At 33.9% G+C, this 6,852-nt stretch overlaps 1 protein-coding gene and 1 long non-coding RNA gene across 2 annotated transcripts in view; one reads left to right on the top strand and one right to left on the bottom strand.

Annotated features, from left to right (window-relative positions):
• Positions 1 to 75, top strand: part of LOC118749619 — a 1,918-nt gene extending 1,843 nt beyond the window's left edge. The window contains exon 3 of the long non-coding RNA XR_004994255.1: positions 42 to 75. This is a non-coding gene — a long non-coding RNA (uncharacterized LOC118749619). The remainder of the gene's footprint in view (positions 1 to 41) is intronic.
• Positions 1 to 6,852, bottom strand: part of LOC118749616 (lethal(2) giant larvae protein) — a 366,665-nt gene that overhangs the window by 36,115 nt on the left and 323,698 nt on the right. The gene's annotated exons all lie outside the window — the stretch shown is intronic.

The following is a 6,852-nucleotide window of genomic DNA, read 5'->3' as shown; positions in this document are numbered from 1 at the left end:
CCATACCGCCAAAAGCAAATTTAAATCGTGTATAAAAACAGTTATGTGCTTTAAAGCGGCGCAAATGTTGTTCACGTCAAAGAAAATTGATTTTATTTCATAAATATATCACATATTTTTAATATAATTTTTTTTTTAATACATTTGCAAAATATTACCTATTGGCACCAATAATCAGTTTCTTTGCTCTCCTGAAAAGCTAGTAAAAAACGCATAACTGTATTTGTTGGCGCAGCGTCGAAATGTACCTAAAAAGTAGCTCACGATTTAGTTAACTTTTTATTATTTTCAGACAATTGCTAACAATTTAATAAATTTATACGTCATTTACATTAACAATAAAGTGATTAATATATCAATTACAATTAATATTCATATAAATTCAATGAAAACATATCCATCTATAGTTGCATTCCAGATGCTTCACGATATTCACGATTTGCAGTAACAGCTCTTTTCTCCATTAATAAACCTTATGGAAGGTGGTCACCAGGAACGACTTCATGTAAAAACCTCCAAATCGTGAAGCGTCTGGAACGCAACTTATGTGTATTGAGATTGTACTACACCGAAAAGATTGTTCATATTTGGAAATCAAAAAATATTTACGGGTCGCTCAAAGCACTCAAAGTTTTCCATGTATTTTATACTAGCTGTACCCTGCCACGCTTTGCTGTGGCGTATTCCTGTTATATGGATGATAAATTATTAACGAAACAATGCATACGTTTCATATGTGTTTGGTTATGTAATAAATACTTGTGTGCACACAATATTTATTGTTTTTCCATTCGCTGCATAGATATCAAGGATATCTGATTTGCTTTTCCAAAGTTCGACAGGAGCATTATTGATTGTGATTCCGAATGTCAATCGAATTGGGAATTGCAATCTTTTAAATTGAAATGGTGTATCGGTCGGAATCATGGGAATTCTTCACCTTTGAAAGGCCACGTTAAAATCTTTACTTACACTACTTTCTTCATCAATTTCTTTAGTGCGAGTCGCCTGCCGTTGCAAAGTTTTGGCCGATTATTATTCCGCAACATGATAATTGGCACACCTCTTTTCAATTTCAGTATGTGGAGTCTACCAGGAAGATCAACCGAGTTCAAAAATTCCGTGGGATGGTCTTTTTCCACAACGGTGTTTATCGACGTATGTGCTATTTCCTCACGTTGAATGCTGGATTGAATGATATTAGTGGTATTCACCAACGTGAGCAAGTGGCCTGGCAGTCTGGTAAAATGGCAGATCAGCTCAGGCAACGACTGTTTTCAATACCACTATTATTTAGTTGATAGACATCCTTATTCTTCGCAGCAAGAATAGCCCGTTCATTGAGCCAATCGAGATTCCTATAATTAATTTTCTTAATAAAGAAACATTCTTTCGATCAGTTCTCCTTTCGATGTTTCTAAGTTACAAAAATTATCAGGCCATAAAATTTGTCTTAATCTCTCATTGACTGGCAGCTTTGCGTTCCCAGTGTCCAGTTATTGTCGCGCGAATACTTCAGCTGCAGTGTATGTATGTTCGTCTTGTCGCAATGTTGACTATTTCAGGCAAGCATTTATCTCGTCCGCTAGTGTTAATCGGGGAACTACAGACAATGTTTGCGTAAAATCTCCTGCGAGCAATATCAATGCATTCCCGAATGGTTGAACGTTTCCATGCAAATTTCACAACAATCGATCAACGACCTTAAGCGATTTTTTATGTGCACCGGTTGCCCTGGAAATATTGCATGTGGGAGTTTCGATGATTTATATGTTCAATGGCAGCTCAAGAGCTGAATTGGCAATGCTCCCACCTGGTAACAATGTCGCAGCAATTCCAGACGAAGTGATAGCTAAGGTAATGCAATTTTTTGATCGAACCGTTGCCAGAATCCATCTGATAAGTACCACCTGGCGTATCCTCTCCCAACTCCGCCATTTATCATTTGCATATTCTTCTTCTACTTTGGCTTTGTAACCGCCTAAGCCATTTTGGCCGAGCTCGACAAAGAACGCCGGTCAATTTCTGTCTGTGCCAACTTGGTCTCTCCATTGCAGCGGGGGCTCCCTATTCCTCTGCTACCACCAGCGGATTGCGAGTTGAATTCTTTCACACCTGGAACTTCGGTTCCTATTGGAACGACATGTCTAAGCAAGCGGAGCCCCTGCATTTTCATTCCCTGCACTATGCCTATTTCGTTTTAAGTCTCATACAACTCATCGGTCCATCGTATACGGTAATCTCCGTCGCCCACGCGTAAAAGCCTGTAAATCTTCCGTAAGATCTTTTTGTCGAATACTCTAAGAGACGTCTCATCGAATGTTGTCATTGTCTAAGCTTCTGCGCCATATAACAGCTCGGGCATGATGAGTGACTTATAGAGTGCGGTTTTTTATACGTCGAGAGAGTACTTTACTCCCGAATTGCCTACTCAGTCCAAAGTAGCACTTGTTTGCAAGAGTGATTCTGTGTGGGTTTTCCATGCTGATATTTGTATCTGTGATAATGCTGGTTCCCTAGTACACAAAATTCTCCACTTTCCCGAACTTATAGCTGTCAATAGTGACTTGGGTTCCAAGGCGCGAATGCCCTGCCTGGTTTTTATATCAGGAGATACTTCGTCTTGTCCTCGTCCACCAGGCGCATTCGCTTTACTTCCTTATCCAGTTTGGAAAAGACAGAAGAGACTTCGCGATTTTTGTTACCGATGATGTCGATGCCATCGGCAAACGCCAGAAATTCCACGCCGTTGTAAAAAAATGTTCCTGCATGCATTAGTTCTGCAGCTCTTATTATCTTAACATTTGCATCATGCGATCGTTCTTTGGTCGGGAATAGGAGTTCACAATAGTAATGATAATCATAATCATAATAATATTATCTCAAGTTATTCAACATTTTTTTACTCGCAATATACGTAGTAGGCAATGGCGACCCCAAACGAAATAAATTGTTTACGATTAAAAGTTAACTGATTTATAATGCTGGGGAATGTTGTCAACAGTTTTAAGTTTTCATTAAGTATTTTTTAAACTGCTTTCATACGATAGTTTTTTTTTATTTTCGTTACTCTTTTATCATTTTGTTATTTGTTTCGGTAGTTTTTAGCAGACTTAAAAAAAAGGAGAAGGTTATCAATTCGTCGGATTATTATTTTTTATGTTTGTTACCGCATAACTTTGGACCACGTCAACTGATTTCCAGGTGATCCCATACTAATTTGGTTTAGATCCGATCATTGGATCAAGAAAAAATTAACGGTACTAGTAAATTTTTTATGAGAATTGATGTCGGTTGTGTTTTTTGCTTAAAAATTACTAGTTTATTAATTTTTTACATTAAGTAATTTGTGTACCAGCACTTCGGTGATAATATGATCACTTCGTTTGATAAGATGTTGTAAATTCTATATTTATTTAAACAGTCCGATTTTGAATAAGTGGAAAGATTTAAAAAAGTTCCCTAGTAAAGCTTTCCCAAACACTTTTCGTTTGGAAGCAGTTATGTAATATTTCATTTAATTTCAATATTTTCAGTCTTTACTTTTAGATAGGTGATAATCCTATTAAAAATATTTCCAAATCAAGATTTTTCAAATACCTTTCGTTTGGCACCCATATTACACCTCAAACATATTTTCTGCTGTAAGCCTTCTTAAATATCTTTGTATATATATATATAGATTTATAAATAAAGATTTCTCAAATGCCTTTAGTTTGTTACCGATATTGTAACATTTCATCTATTATACCAATTTAATTGAGTTAAATTTTCAAACAGGTGGCAAACCCCCTCAAACATATTTTCTACTGTAGATATTTTATAAGCTCTTTAGTTTTATACCCTCATTGCAATATTTCATTTATATAATCAATTTAACTGAGTTCAAATTTGAAAATAGGTGCCAACCCTCCTAAAAAATATTTCCAACAGTTATCTTTCTTAAACTTCTTTAATTTGATACCCATATTGTACTATTTCATTTATTTTATCAATGTAATTTAGTTTAGTTTTCAAACAGGTGGCAACCCTCCTCAAAAATATATTTGACTGTAAGCCTTCTTAAAACTCTTTAGTTTGATACCCACCTAGCAATATTTCATTTTCTTTATCAATTTAACTGAGCCAAAATTTTAAAATAGGTGGCAACCCTCCTCAAAAATATTTCCAATAGTTATCTTTCTTAAACCTCTTTAATTTGAACCCATATAGTAATAATTAACTTGCTTTAATTAAATTAATATAATTGGGTTTAAAAAATTTCAAATAGGTGGCAACCCTCCAGTTTTTTGCGACACCATTGGTTCTGGTATTATACCAAACAATATAAAATAAAAATGTTTCAAATCGGTTCAGCCGTTCTCGAGTTTTGACGACCGTGACATACGAACACAACATTTTTATATATATAGATTTCGTTGATAATATGATCACGTCGTTTGATAATAACTATGTTGTTAATTCTTTCTTCATTTAAATTGTTTGGCCTTTGCATAGGTGAAAACATTACAAAAAATTTCTAGTAAACCTTTCCCAAACACATTTAGTTTGGTACCAATTATGTAATATTTCGTAAAAATTCAATATTTTTAGTCTTTACTTTTAGATAGGTTATAATCCTATTTAAAATACTTCCAAATCAAAATTTCTCAAATACCTTTCGTTTGGTACCAATATTGCAATTTTTAATTTATTTTATCGGTTTAAATGAGTTACATTTTCAAAAAGGTGGCAACCCTCTTCAAAAACATTTAGTTTGAAACGCACATTGCAATATTCCATTTATTTTATTTTAAAATTTTAAAATATGTGGCAAACCTCACCGAAAATATTTCCAACAATCATCTTTCTTAAATACCTTTAATTTGATACCTATATTGTAATATGTCATTTATTGTATCAATTAAATTGAGTTAAATTTTCAAATAGGGGGCAACCCTCCTCAAACGTATTTGCAGCTGTAGCCTTCTTAAAACTCTTTAGTTTGACACCCACGTGGCAATATTTCATTTACTTTATCAATTTAACTAAGTTACAATTTTTAAATAGGTGGCAACCCCCTCAAAAATATTTCTAACAGTTATGTTTCTTAAACCTCTTTAATTTGATACCCATATTGTAATATTTCATTTATTTTATCAATGTAATTTAGTTAAATTTTCAAACAGGTGACAACCCTCCTCAAACATATTTTCGGCTGCAAGCCTTCATAAAATTCGTTAGTTTGACACCCACATGGCATTATTTCATTTATTTTTTCAATTTGACTGATTTAAAATTTTCAAGTAGGTGGCAACTCTCGTCAAAAATATTTCTAACAGTTATCATTCTTAAACCTCTTTAATTTTATACCCATATTGTAGTATTTGACTTATTTATCAATGTAATTTAGTTAAATTTTCAAACAGTGGCAACCCTCCTAAAACATATTTTCAGCTGTAAGCCTTCTTAAAACTCTTTAGTTTGACACCCACATGGCGATATTTCATTTATTTTATAAATTTGACTGAGTTAAAATTTTCAAATAGGTGGCAACCCTCCTCAAAAATATTTCTAACCGTCATCTTTCTTAAACCTCTTTAATTTGATACCTATATTGTAATAGGTAATTTATCTTATCTTTAAATTGAGTTACATTTTCAACCAGGTGGCAACCCTCCTCAAACATATTTTCGGCTGTAAGCCTTCTTAAAAGTCTTTAGGTTGACACCCACATTGCAATATTTCTTTTATTAATTTAACTGAGTTAAAATTTTCAAATAGGTAGCAACCCTCGTCAAAGATATTTCCAACAGTTATCTTTCTTAAACCTCTTTAACCTAATACCCCTATTGTAATAACTCGTTAATTTTATCAATATATTTGGGTGTAAAAAATTGCAAATAGGTGGCAACCCTCCAATTTTTTGCGATATCATTGGTTCTGGTATTATACTGAACAATACAAAAAGAAAATTATTCAAATCGGTTCAGCCGTTCTCGAGTTTTGACGACCGTGATATACGAACACAACATTTTTATTAATATAGATGGGGAAAACATGTTTTCGTAGAAATGGCATAGATCTTTTGAAAATCAATATTTTTCGATCGGAAAACTTTGTTTCGCTTTTGGAGATTTTCAATAATATTACCCAATTGTTTATTTAACCTTTTTATATTTAATAGGAATGTTAGGTCCCGGGATCCCGGTCTTTTTTAAGTCCCGAAAATCCCGGGATTATTTGCCTAGAATATCGGGATTTTTGGGTTTTATAATTTGCACTGGTGGCAATAATATAAACATAACACAAACGGCAATAACGCAAATTTGTGGTTATTTCCCAATTGAATGTGAATAGTGCACATATGTAGGTAGTCACCCAGTTACATTTGACAAAAAGTAGTACATGAACAAGTTAAATGGACGGATTTGTGAGTATACAATTTTGAAAGTGCCCGGCGTCGGCGCTCCTCCCCTCCTTTCGCAATTATATACTGGTGGCATTATAACCGTTTAGAAAAAGGAAAAATGATAAAATAACACTAGTTCACTTCCGAAACTGCTTTTTAATGTCCAAGTAATGGGAATTATTGTGTATGGTGTTATTGCACGCTGCATCCTACCCATAGTGGAATTTACCAGGTGCCATTGCTTTATTTGAAAATTTGCATATAAAATGTGACTATAAGGCAGCCGAATGTCAGAAAATAAAGCGAGAAAGCCGCTTTATTACTTCATCTGTTTATTGCGACATGGTTCCATGCAAACATTTTAAGGTTTTCCAGCAATGTTTTTAACTTATTAAAAAGCATGCAGAAAAAATGCATACAAAAGCGCTATGTCCAATATGCGGAGCAGTTTTTAAAGACGA

The sequence above is a fragment of the Rhagoletis pomonella genome, unplaced genomic scaffold (assembly GCF_013731165.1).
Source record: "Rhagoletis pomonella isolate Grant_MI unplaced genomic scaffold, Rhpom_1.0 Rhpom_scaffold_00023, whole genome shotgun sequence".
Taxonomy (NCBI): Eukaryota; Metazoa; Arthropoda; class Insecta; order Diptera; family Tephritidae; genus Rhagoletis; species Rhagoletis pomonella.
This window is presented reverse-complemented; position numbering and strand designations above follow the sequence as displayed.